Source organism: Mauremys mutica, chromosome 5 (genome assembly GCF_020497125.1).
Source record: "Mauremys mutica isolate MM-2020 ecotype Southern chromosome 5, ASM2049712v1, whole genome shotgun sequence".
NCBI classification, from domain to species: Eukaryota; Metazoa; Chordata; order Testudines; family Geoemydidae; genus Mauremys; species Mauremys mutica.
The window spans coordinates 63,451,154-63,464,751 of record NC_059076.1 but is presented as its reverse complement, the minus strand read 5'-3'; the positions used below and the strand labels follow the sequence as shown (position 1 = coordinate 63,464,751).

The following is a 13,598-nucleotide window of genomic DNA, read 5'->3' as shown; positions in this document are numbered from 1 at the left end:
AAAATTCACTGTGATCTTCCTCCTCTCACCCCTTCCCAGCATACTCTCCTTCTATCACCTTCTTTCCCCTGACAGGGGTCTTCACTTGCTGTCTAACACCTCACACTGCCCTTGTGGCCCTCTTCATTCCCCTAACCTCCCTCAGCGTCACTCTAATCTCTTTCCTCTCCCTTGTCCTCAATAACAGTAGGATGACCAGACAGCAAGTGTGAAAAATCAGGACAGGGTGGGAGTAATAGGAGCCCATATTTTAAAAAGCCCCAAATATCGGGACTGTCCCGATTTTATAGGGAAAGTCCTGATATTTGGGGCATCTCGTCACCCTAAATACCAAGCCCTTTTGGTCCTTTATTCATGCTACCACCTTGGTCTCATCAAGTCTCTAACGACCTCTTCCTGGCTAAATCTCAAGCTCTATACTCCAGCCTCACCCAAAACCAGCAGAACATCACTTCTTAAAAATCAAGTGCTCCGTTGGCTTTCACCTGGTTCTCCTCTTACCTTTCTGATTAATTGAGCCTTCAACATCTCCTCCAGAGTGTCTGCCACTCTCCATGGTTGTGCCACAGGCTATGGTCTTAGTTACCCTCTTATTCTATGACTAGGTAGTATGCAACTTCTTCTAACACTTTTGTGTCAATGACTCAGTTATGCCCTTCCACTCCTCACCTTTCTCCCTCCATCCAATCACATATTTTAGACTGTTATTTGAATATCTCCTCCCAGATGTCTTGTCAATTGTAATTTAACCTAGCTCCATCTGATCTCCTGATCTTTCCTTCAAATTCCTTGTTCAGGGTCAGATTAGGTAATCCACTGCCCTATTCACACCATGATACAGGGTCCCTTGAGGCTCCACCCTCAGGACCCTCTGCCAGAGCCATGGCCCACCATTCCCTTCCCAAGAGGGCCTTCTCCCCTCAGTCTCGCAGCAGGCCCTTCTGAATCTCGGGAACAATAAGGATAGCATTAGGAGTCCCCTATCCCACCGGGACAGTTGGGGTGGCAGCAGGGTCCCCCAGCATTTACTCCAGCAGCCAGAGCATATTTGCTTAGGTGGGGGAGTGGAGTCCCCCAGGAAGGTGAGTGTTAGCCTGAAACAATAGCTCTGAGAGGTGTGAACTACCCTATCTTTCTCAATGAGGTGTTAATGTTATCTGCAGACTCAGGCACAGTCACTGCATCAGATAAGCTTGAGTCACATTTTCATTTTCCTTCACAATCAGGAGGAATAGAATCTTTTTTTTTAAATGAACACTGGGATTCTGGTGCAATCACATGACTCAGTAGCTGGGTCCCTAATCCAGCTCTGTCCTCTCCACTATCTCTATGCTCTGTTATTTTTGTCATCATCATCATTTCACCAGGCCCACACAACCAGGCTGTGATAAAATCTTACTGCTTCTTCCTCATAACAGTTTTACAACCCACCCTTTCTTTTCTGTCCAGTCAGCTAACATCATCATCTACACCCTCATCATCTCTAGTTTTGGTTAGTACAGCTTCCCTTGCTCTGGCCTCCCTAATGCACATATTGTTCCTATCTCATCCTTAGAAAAGCAGCTACTAAGATCATCTTTGCTCATCATTCTGACCACATCACCCTCTTTGTTGTAATCCCTCCACCCATAACAAGCTCAAGATTTTTGTTGTAACCTTCAAAGCCCTTCACAACTCTGTCCTTCCCCATTTATCCCCTCTACTTCTTGCATTGTCCCCGTCTTTTCCACTCCTCCAAAAGTGTTGGTCTTGAATGTTGCGTACTTGTTTACTCCTCCCACAAACTTTTTCATTTCACCCTGCCTCTTGTGAATGAAATACCCTCCTAGAACAGATCTAGAAGACACAGATAGCTCAGTGGTTTGAGCATGGGCCTGCTCAACCCAGTGGTGTGAGTTTGATCCTTGAAGGGGCCATTTAGGGAACTGGGGCAAAAATCTCTCTGGGGTTTGGTCCTGCTTTGAGCAGGGGGTTGGACTAGATGATCTCCTGAGGTCCCTTCCAACCCTGATATTCTATGATTCCTTCAAATCCATTTGCATGAGCCACTTCTGCCACAATACTTACAAGAAATGGGTCATAGCTGAGTTGGGGAGGGGCAGCAGAGGGAGGTGGATGAGGGACTGTCATAGGTCTCACCCCCACTTAAAGCTGTTGGGTTCTAAATGGGGACCTGCACTGGTTTCCCTCTAAACTAAAATCCTAGTTTAGATCTGGTAAAACTGCCACCACCCAATCAGTTACGTGGATTGGGACACAATCCTTCCCCAAAATCCTAGGGGATCCCAAGAGCCCCAAATCCATGGAGTTCTTATACCCAGGAGAAATAAACCATTCCCCCCTGCTTCCTCCCCCCTCCCTTTTCCTAGGAGAGACACTGGGATCTAACTGCAGAGGGATACCTCCCCCTCCTCTTTCCCTGAGAATCCACCCAAGGAAAGACCAACCAAGTCCTTAATAGAAAAGAATTTATTAAAGAATAAAAAAAGAAAAGTCCCTGTCTCTGTAACCAAGGTGGAACAATACAGGGTCTAACTTATTAATCTCTGGAGAGAATTCCCCCTCCTTTCTTTCTCAGTAAAAGCAATACAGTACAGACTTAAAGAAATTCTATAACAAAACACAGAATTCAAATACAGAAATAAAAGTATAAAAATACTAGTTCCTTGCTAATACTCACTAGCTTGAATAGAAGAATTTGTTGCAGAAACCTGGGAGGACTTGATTAAGATGTCTGGACTCTCTTAATACCCAAGAGATACTCTCTAAGAAAACAAAGAACAGGGGAAAAAAACTTCCCTCTACGGATTTGAAAATAATCTTGTCCCTCATTGGTCCTCTGGTCAGGTGTCCACAGGTACTGCTTGTTAACCCTTTACAGGTAGACAAAAACCTTAACCCTTAACTGTTTATGACAGGGACAGTTGTAGAAATTGATATTTATTTATGTAATTACAAAGCAATATAAAAAATTATACCTATATATAATTGTTCCATACATAACTATTTTATGTATTTGCTTATCTCCCTCTCATCCATTCGGCATATGTTGCTTATTCTCTTCTACTATTAGATATTAGGGGTAGGGACTGGCAACAAATATCTGCGATGGATTTGTGTAAGGTGCACAAACACTGTACCTGAGTTTGTGGCAGACCTGTGAATAGCTATGAACAGACAGTTTGTAGCTATCTCATCTCTGATTTCCATGGCAATTTCTTTAAGATGCTAATGCAATGTAGCCACAAATAAAGAAACAAAGGAGAGTGCAAGAATGAGCTGATTGAGTGGACTATGCTGAAAAGGCTCACTCTTCAGGAAAATTCATTCTCAGTAGAATTCCTTCAACACCAATGGAGTTATGCCAAGGATGAATTTGGCTCCTTGTCCTTAGGGCCTTGTCTACCTGAGGAAATTTGTTGCTGGTGCTACCAACAGTGTAAGCTCAAGTGTGGACTGGGTGCTTGTGTTTTTACTGGCTAAGCCTCTGCTGAGTCCCCTGGAAGATATCACTCTTTAAACACGTGATCTGAAAGCTACTGACCCCATGGCAGCAACCACTAGTGCAAACCTTTAAATCTGAGCTTTTTTTTTGTTTAAATATTTTCTCATTTGAAATTGGCTTTTTGATTAAATGGACATTTTTTAAAGAAAAAAAACTGTCATAAAAATTGTTTAATTTCTCAATAAAAAAAGAAAATATTTTGGTTTTCTGCAACTGAAACAAAAAATATTTGGTTAAAATCCTAAAAACCTCATTCTACACCCCTTCCAGGCCTTCGGGTTTAATCTAGTTTCACCTATTTTTTTTACCCCTTCCCAGACCTCAGAACATGCAGTTTAACTCTACTCCCTCCTTAGTCTTCACCAGAGTCTCCCTTTCCTGTTTCCAGGCCTCAGTCCAGCCTGCCTCACTGTTCCCCTGTGCCCTCTTCTCAGACTGCAACCCCACTTCAGTATCATTTCCCTTGTATTCCCAGACCTCAGCCCAATCCAGGCCTCACCTCAGTTTAAATCTCGGTTTAAATCCTCATGGTTTAAATCTCGCCTGTCATGCATATAACTCAGTACTTTTCTTTTCAGGTTGCCCATGCTGAACAAAGCACAGTTTGTAGTTTAACATTTTATTGGCATGCTTTCAACTGTAAAGTGGGTCAGAAGTTACTTCTTTACAACTAAAGAACTCGGGGGGAAGGAACTCCAGAAGTGAAGTGATTTGATTATTTTTATTTTGTAGAAGAAAACAAAGGCACATGGCAGAAACTGAAAAGGAGATCACATGCAGATTCAGTGTACTGAAATATGGGATCACAATCAATGGAAAACTGGGATGAGTCTCAGTTCAGATCATGTGTATTTTGAACATAGAACCTTTGGACCATTTCCTAATTCAAGAGAGAACTACCTATTATGAAAATATTTAACCCCCTTATGATACCTCCCAAAGTACAGCAAGTGCCACGTAAGACTCTGGGGATGTGCCTGTATCTTCTCAGGCCTCATATGAAAAAAGAAAATGTTCCCCCATTCCCTTTCATTTAGCAAATTATTTTTTGCCACAACCTCCTCTTTAGGCATCCAAGCATGGATGTATTATAGCTATATACATCTGTTACTCCTGAGGGAATTCTGCACCTAAATATTCCGCACACAATAATTTTAAAATTCTGTATATTTTGTCAAAATTACACAACATAATCACACCATTTTTAATTATTTGTTGACAAGTATTTTGAAATAAATTACCAAAATAAATGAAAATGGTATGGTTATATTGTTATTGTGTTTCTGTATTATTTTGACAATTAAAATAGGCAGAAGTTTGCAGAATTTTAATTTTTTGGTGCAGAATTCCCTCAAGAGTACCAGGGTTCTGTGTAATGCAATCTGGGTGTGGGTAGGTTGGTGTGGGGTCTGGGTGTGGGGAAATGATTCTGAAGGGGAGTGCAAATTAGGACTCAGTGGGTTGGGTTGGGGGAGTGGGGCTTGGTGGATGAGCAGGGTGTAGCTGGTTGGGGCTCAGTGGGGTGAGGGTCTGTGTGTGTGGGGGCCCTGATGCAGGGGGTGAGGCTCAGCAGGCTAGCGGTTTGGGGGGCTCGGGTGGGGGGATTCTGGGTGTCGGAGGGCTCCTGATGCAGAGGGAGCTCTGGGTGCATGGGTGCAGGGAAGGGTCACTGTACAGGGTGTTGCTCCCCCTGTCCGCCCAAACCCTGTGCATCCTGACTCCCCGCTGCACCCAACCCCCTGCTGAGCCTCAAATACCCCCCCACCCCGTACCCAGACACCACCACCCCTCCCCCCGACAATGCAGAACTTCCTCCAGCGAGGGGAAGTTTGTGGGGCTTGATCTGACCCAGCGCCGACTGCTCAGTGCAGGGAAGGGGAGCTCCATTTCCGTCGTCCTCCCCTCTCCCCTAGCTGGGACTAACATCCCTGAGGGCATTATCAGCAAAACACTATAATCAGTATACTTCTAAGGCCCCCCTAGTTTGTTATCAAAGAAGGGAAAAAATGTGCTAGTTACCTAGCATGTGGACACATGTAAATAATTAAACATTTTAACTGGAATCACCTGGCTGTAACAAAGGACAATCATTTACTTAAATATGAACAGAGCCATCCTAGTGTGCCAGGCAAACCCCTATTTTAAAAGCTGTGTAAGGAATGGAAGAAAATTAAGTTCAACGTCAGACATGAAACAACAATATGGAGATTTCCACAAATTAGGGCCTCACCTACACTACAATTGTAGCCAACTAACAGAATTCAGTCAAAAGATAATTGTCTCTTGACCCAGTTACATATTAACTGGGACCAAACTGTGTCCCTAAGGTCAGAATAAAGCTTTGGCCTATACAGGGTCTAAATCCACTTATTGTGACCTGGCGAGATCTATCTGTAATACAACTTTTCACCATGTTGTGTCAGATTATAGTTGCAGCACAGACACGTTCTAAAAAACAGGGTTGAAAATACTTGCACAGTAATTTATCAAATAATTGAATATATAAAGAACCTGAAAATTAGAGATCAGGCCATATCAGCAGACTGAGCAACCAAAGGTCCATTAATTCTTATAACAGGGAATGACACAAAGAATTAGTGGATCAGTGAAGAATCACGGAACTATTCTGTCATAAATTCCTACCCACGTCTATTAAATCCAATAATAATGACCAAACTAATGCAGACTGATAAGACTATGTTCTACTAAACACTGTCTCATTTATATGAAAAACTAAATAATTTTTTTAATTCCTTAAAAATTTTTGAAAGCTACTAGTAATAGTTGCAATTTTTTAGGTGCATTTTAAACAAATTCTCCATTAAAATCATTTGTCAAAGATTGTATGTTTAATGATACAGTTACTAGTTGTGAAAATACAATATATTCTCACAAGAAAACATTTAACTGCTGTACATCTATATTTTAAAAATGAAATACAAAGGACAAGAATGGAAATAAAACGCATGGTATTTAATTTTGCTTTTAATCTGAGGGCAGTTGTAATTCAATTTATTAGTTTTTAAACTGAAAATTAAGATGCCTAGATGGCTTTTTTGCAAATTTTATCACTGGGTTATGTTTAATGTGTTTTTAAATATTGCCTAGCCTGAAAAGTCTTAAGCAAGTTGATTTATTTATTTTTGCCAGATTAAAGCAAACCTTTAAAAAATGCAAAAGAAGTGTGAGCTGTATGTCTATATTAGTAGAGATCATCTGGGCATATGCAGGAGGAGAAAGGTTGAAATAAAATCTCAGTTATAATCTGACTCTAAATGCTTTACAATTTTGCTTGTATTTTCAGTAACACCAGTTATAGTCAGTCTCACTTACACTGCTTTTTTAACTAACACACACACACACACACGCACACACACACAGATGTTAGATTCCCCCCCGAACCTGCAACTCATTGTCTCTTCACAACTAACAGGCTCTCTGTGCAGATCCTGTCTCTTTTGCTGGCTCTCTAACCAATTCACTTTAAACAATCACATTTTAGCTTCCGAGCCTCCTGTCTGGAGCATGCTCAGTCATTCTTCCTGGCCTGTGTACTCAGCATCCCTACCTTATGAATATACTATAACCTACAGACTTCACTTCTGCTTGTGTATGTGGAATATACTCAATTGTAAAGCAGAACCACGTTTGACCTCTTTCCAGTTGTCCATCTGTTAGGTAAGCAGCATGCCATCAGAATTCCTATTTGTTTGTTTGTGTGTTTCTCTGGGCTCTTCTACACTGCTGTAGCACTGAGGCCATGGCTACACTTGCAAATTTGCAGCGCTGCAGCAGGGTGTGAAAACACACCCTCTCCAGCGCTGCAAATTGCGGCGCTGCAAAGCGCCAGTGTGGTCAAAGCCCCAGCGCTGGGAGCGCGGCTCCCAGCGCTGTACGTTATTCCCCACAGGGAGGTGGAGTACGGACAGCGCTGGGAGAGCTCTCTCCCAGCGCTGGCGCTTTGACTACACTTAGCGCTTCAAAGCGCTGCCGCAGCAGCGCTTTGAAATGCAAGTGTAGCCATAACCTTAGTAAAGACATTACTTAGGCAGGTCCTCCACCTCCCTGAGAGGCAATAGCTGTGTCAACAGGAGAAGCCCTCCCGCCAACAAAGTGCTGTCTACACCAGGAGTTAGGTCGGTATAAGTGTGTCACACCCTTAAGTGATGTAGTTATATCAACATAAGCTGGGTGCATAAACCAAGCCTCAATTCCTTATGAACATGAATACTCGTTTCTGAAATGTAATATGTTTTTAATTAATTAATTAATTAATTAAATAAATAAAAGAGGCTTCTTACTCTGGTCACTGAATTAATTACTCTTCTTTTAATTGCTGTTTGACTCCAGCTGTATATGAAAGGTACAGAGAGTTCAGGCCAAGAGACAGTCTAATGGTGTTTGACAAAGTAAAAGCTGCTGCTCTGGAAATTACCAGGGTTATGAGAGCTGCTTGAATTAATTTAGTAGTTTTTATGCTGTATTTCTTGGTCACAGATAGGAGAGGTAAAAGATACCAGACAGCACAAGTCAACCAGGATGGAAGCTTGATTTGCACTCAGCCCTTTGGCACTTTTATATAGGATGGTGCCTAATGGATAGCATTTTTGAATCTGCTGGTGTTACATAGGAGGTAAAAGCTTAGATTAATGGACTGAAGAAGAGAGACATGGATCTGCACAAAGCATAATTTAAAACCACACAAATGAGTGGTTTCAGCGTAGCAGCCGTGTTAGTCTGTATCCACAAAAAGAACAGGAGCAAACCTGAAGCAAATACTCACCAGCAACCGCACACCATACAACATAAAGACTAACCCAGGAACCTATCCTTGCAACAAAGCCCGATGCCAGCTCTGTCCACATATCTATTCAAGTGACACCATCATAGGACCTAATCACATCAGCCACGCCATCAGGGGCTCGTTCACCTGCACATCTACCAACGTGATATATGCCATCATGTGCCAGCAATGCCCCTCTGCAATGTACATTGGCCAAACCGGACAGTCTCTACGCAAAAGAATAAATGGATACAAATCTGACATCAGGAATCATAACATTCAAAAACCAGTGGGAGAACACTTCAATCTCTCTAACCACTCAGTGACAGACTTGAAGGTGGCAATTTTGCAACAAAAAAACTTCAAAAACAGACTCCAAAGAGAGACTGCTGAACTCGAATTAATATGCAAATTAGATACAATTAACTCAGGCTTAAACAGAGACTGGGAATGGTTGGGTCATTACACTAATTGAATCTATTTCCCTATGTTAAGTTCTCCTCACACCTTCTATGGGTCATCTTAATTATCACTTCAAAAGTTTTTTTTCTCCTGCTGATGATAGCTCATATCAATTGATTAGACTCTTCCTGTTGGTATGCATACTTCCACCTTTTCATGTTCTCTGTATATATAAATATCTCCTGTCTGTGTGTTCCATTCTATGCATCCGAAGAAGTGAGCTGTAGCTCATGAAAGCTCATGCTGAAATAAATGTGTTAGTCTCTAAGGTGCCACAAGTACTCCTGTTCTCTTTACACAAATGAGTGAATCTCAACAATTCAGAATAACAGGAGACAGACAACTAAATGCCTTAGAAAGCAAATTTCTCAGGAAAATACTAGGTATTACATTAAATGAATTTATAACAAGTGCCAAGATTTGTTAGAAAGCAACGTCTTATCTCTAAAGTTATTCTGAAAAGAAGATGGAAATATCTGGGACATGTGTTAAGAAGGAAGGCAGAGCATCTGCCACAGTTGCTGTCCCATTGAGCAGCTGGAGAAACATGTAAATGGGGCCAACCGAAAGAATCCCTCTGTCCGACAGTACTTAGAGAGGTAAAACTTAATGAGACTTAGCAACATAGGGGACATGCAAAGAGGAGCCCAGGATAGGCAGGAACAGTGGAGCTTTGTTTGTGTCCTAAACAACATTTGAAGGCATGGGAGGGATTCAGTTTCAACACTAATTAACATGAGATCCAGTTGAAACTTTTCTGAGAGAACATTTTTCCATGTGTCAAAAATCAAAATATTCCACATCAATATCAGTGAAATTTATTTTTAAAAAACCACATAAAAATAAAGTAAAAATAAATTTTCAAAAGAGTATGAAAATTAAAATATGCAATTTGAAAAAATATTAAGTAAATTTTGATTCAATTTTATTGAAACAAAACATTTTAATTGGTCCAGAGTGAATTATTTTTGAAAATTTCATGTTATGAGAAATTTCAAAATTCAACATTTCATTCTAATTCAGAGTGAATTTTGTTGAAATTGTAGAATTTCCCACAAAATGGAAATTAGAGCTTTATTGGGAACTGGAATTAATATTCAGATTTCTTCTGAAATATCTTTAAGAGCTAGGCTTAGGAAGCTCTTTTCAAAACACAACAATTTTATTGAACCCACTAACTTGAAGATATCATAGAAATGTAGGGCTGGAAGGAACCTTGAGAAGTCATCAAACAGGAGGGGAGCAGGGGGACTAGTTGGGGAAGGAGACTGGGACGGGGAACGTGTGTGGTGGGAAGAAGGTGGTGGCAAGGTGTGATGGAACATACCCCATCCCACTAAAAGCAAGCCTAACAAACATCAATTAGGCACACCTTCAGAGCATGCTCTATCTGGAGAAAGAGAGTTTAAAAAGGTGAAGCTGATCACAGAGCAGCGGGAGTGGTTTTCCCAAGAAGAGAGGCTGCTAGAGAGTCCAGCCACCAGGGAAGCCCAGCCTGAGACTCCCTCTCCCACTTATTTAGGGCAGACAGACACTGCAGCCCTGAGAGGGGCTCTAGACATCTGCTCTCCATCAGTGCCCTGAGAGGGGCTCTAGACATCTGCTCTCCATCAGTGCCCTCAGCCGGATCTGAGGAGCAGCACCAGGGACTGGATGTAATAAAGACCCAGAAAAAAAACCCTAGGAGTGGGCTTTTAACTCCCATAGGGAACAGTGAGCTTGCCCAGGAGTGGGGATTCCTGAAGCGGACTCAGGGACAAGAGACTGGAAGAGACTACAGCCAAGCTCAGGCTGAGTGTCAGTTGACTACAATTGGTGGAGAATGCGGGTGATTAAGCCCTACGCCTGTTACAAGGCCCTGAGACAGAAACAGGCTCCACACCAGTCCAATGAGAGGAAGCTTCCACCAAGATGGACCCTGAGCACTGGTGTAAGTGGGTGGCAGAGTGGCAGCATCAGCAGGCCAACCAGCATCAGCAATTCCAGCAGCAGATGTTGCAACAGTGCATGGCCCAGCAGCAGATCCAAGTAGTGCAGCAACAGCAGCTGCTGAAGGAAGTTGTGTCCCAGCAGCAATAACTCCAGAGAGACTTCCTGCAACAGTTAAGACCACCACCCCCTGCCCAGGGAGACCCTGCAGGGCCCCATACCAGGTAGAGCTCTGCCACCTGTGCCAGTGAAGTTAACTAAGATGGGTCCAGCTGATGCTTGGAGGCATTCCTTGCCATATTTGAGAGGGTGGCACAGGCCTCTCAGTAACCTCCAGAGCATTGGGCTTTAGTTTTAGCTCTATATCTGATGGGACAGGCACAGCTGACCTACTGTTGGAGGATAAATAGACACTGAGGGGCAGATTCTCCCTCCCATCTGAGCTCAGGCGTAGTGGAGAGTGAGGACTGAAGAGAATCAGTTGTCTCTTCCTGATGCTCAGTAACATAGCCCTGGCACAAGTTAGAGGTGCACAAGAGCCCTTCCGCTTAGGGGCCGGACATGGCAGCTGCTTCTGGGAGCAGTGTGGAGCTAGGGCAGGCAGGGAGACTGTCTTAGCCCCGCTGCACCACCAGCTGAGAGCCACCTGAGGTAAGCACTGCCTGGCCGGAGCCTGCACCCCCTGCCCCAAGTCAGAACCCCCTCCTGCACCCTAACTCCCTCCCAGACCTCAACCCCTTGCTCCATCCAGGAGCCCCCTCCCACATCCTGAACCCCTCATTTCTGGCCCCATCCAAGATCTTAGGGGAAGCCCCGAGCCTCTCCACCCTCCCATGGGAATGGAGCCATGAGCACCGGCTTGTCCTGCTATGGGAGGAAGCCCCGAGTTTCTGTGTCCCACCCCTGCGGGGCTGTGTGTGGCCCATGACTGATTTTTTTTTCATGAGTCAGTGGCCCCTGATAGAAAAAAGGTTCCCCACCCCTGCTTTAAATTATTACCATGATAAGATATAAACATTAAGAATAGATACAGGGCTCTCTGTTATACTGGAGATATAGTTCTTTGGGTCAATAGATTGTTGTCTGTATTTTGGAAGTGTCTGTCTGTCTATACGCAGGGCAATCAATGGCTAAATACAAGAATAATTCCATTATAGTTTTAGTTACATACACAGAACAGATGCTGCAGTAACACAACTTTAACCAAAGAGGAATTGATAAAGAGCTGGGGACTGGGTGGTACAAGAAACTCCATCCATCGTTTTCCAAAATACTTGCTGAATAACTCAATTGTTGCTGCTAACAGTTGCTGACTGTTTTATGCATGACAGACAAACTACGAGCTAAGACAGGAAAATACAGTGACAGTGGAGTCTTTTTCCATTTAGTGGGCCTGATTCACTCCCTGGTTTCCACTGAACCCAAGCTCCATTGGTGAGCGCACTCGAGGGGATTCAATGGCACAAGCTGCCCACCATCTCCTGTCTCCAGGGGGGTCTAACATATGTTAGCACAGCCCCAAAATTGAGTGGAGCCAGCCCAAGAGGCAACAGAAGTAGGCTGATACTCCTTGTTTTGGGCTTTCTATACAGCCCTACTTGGTGCTTAAAACTGCCATTGCCTGACAGAAACTACCCTCACCCCTAACTCCTTTCAAAGTGTAAAGTTTCACACTGTTTCCTAAAGATGGTCAGACTCTGTTCTCATCTAATATCCTCTGCCATAGCTGGGTCCCCTCAACAGAGAATGCTTCATTCTCCGCTCTCAAAGGCTTCGTCCTGAGTTTTGTAATCTGCATTGTCCCAGAGGAGCACAGCTGTCATGGTGTTTCATAGATGAAAATTTGCTTGTCACTGTATCTGGAGCTTGATCCCTCAATTGCTTTGAAAAGCCTTAAACTGGCATCAGAAGCTGAGTGTGATTCAGTGGAGGGACTTGAGCACAGACCTGATGAACTTGTGGCAGAATAATGCATAAGGTGGGCAGCCACATTCTGTACCATCTGGACCATGTGAATCATCTTCCCATTCAGCTTCAGATAACCGTGAATTACAGTAATCCAGCTTGGAGGTGACAGATGCTTGGAGCTTTGTGGTCAAGTCTGGGAGAAAGGTACAATGTTTCCCAGCAAACTGGAGATTAAAGACTGCATATTGATCTATGACCAGGTAGTATATGATTTAGAATTCTCCCTTTCTCCATGTTTATAGCTCTCTAACTTCTTCTGAAAACATCAGAAGCTTTCTATAATCAACTTATCTTCATTTTGGCTTTGTGCTCATTCTTATTATGCTACGATACCATCATCTTTTTTAGAGTTGCTCTCTTCCATGAGAGCTATTTTCTTCTCCACAGTATTGGAAGGAGCAGATGAGATTAAATAGGCACAAATACTCACTGTAGAACAAGACCACCCAATCAGATGGGTTCAGAGAGAACATTTTGAGGCAAGCCCCCTTCAGATACTGGTGAATTCTGTTACTGGAGTGCCATATAAAAAGTGATATCTGAATAGGTGTCAATAATGAATATTACACACAAAAAGCTTGTCATGGGGAGGGGAAGGGCAAGTTTGCCCATGAGGAGAGGCTGCTAGGGACCTAGTAGCCAGGGAAGCCTGGCCCAGGGCAGTGGCTACCCTTCCCTTCCCCACCTTCCCTTGTTTAGGGCAGATTGACACTGTAGCCCTGAGAGGGGCTCTGGATGTCTGCTCTCTGTCAGTGCCCTGTAGCTGGATCTGAGGAGCAGCACCAGGGACTGAAGGTAATTACACCCAGAAAGGACCACAGGAGCGGGCTTAAGTCACCCAGGCAACAGTGAGCTTGCCCAGGAGTGGAGATTCTTGTAGGGGATCCAAGAGCGTGGAAGAGACTACAGCCGATCCCAGGCTGAGGGTCAGCGAGCTGCACAAGGGAAAAA

General features: G+C 43.4%; 1 protein-coding gene across 1 annotated transcript in view; it reads right to left on the bottom strand.

The window, feature by feature from the left end:
* Window positions 1–13,598, bottom strand: part of TRIM2 (tripartite motif containing 2) — a 109,758-nt gene that overhangs the window by 87,566 nt on the left and 8,594 nt on the right. The window lies entirely within an intron of this gene.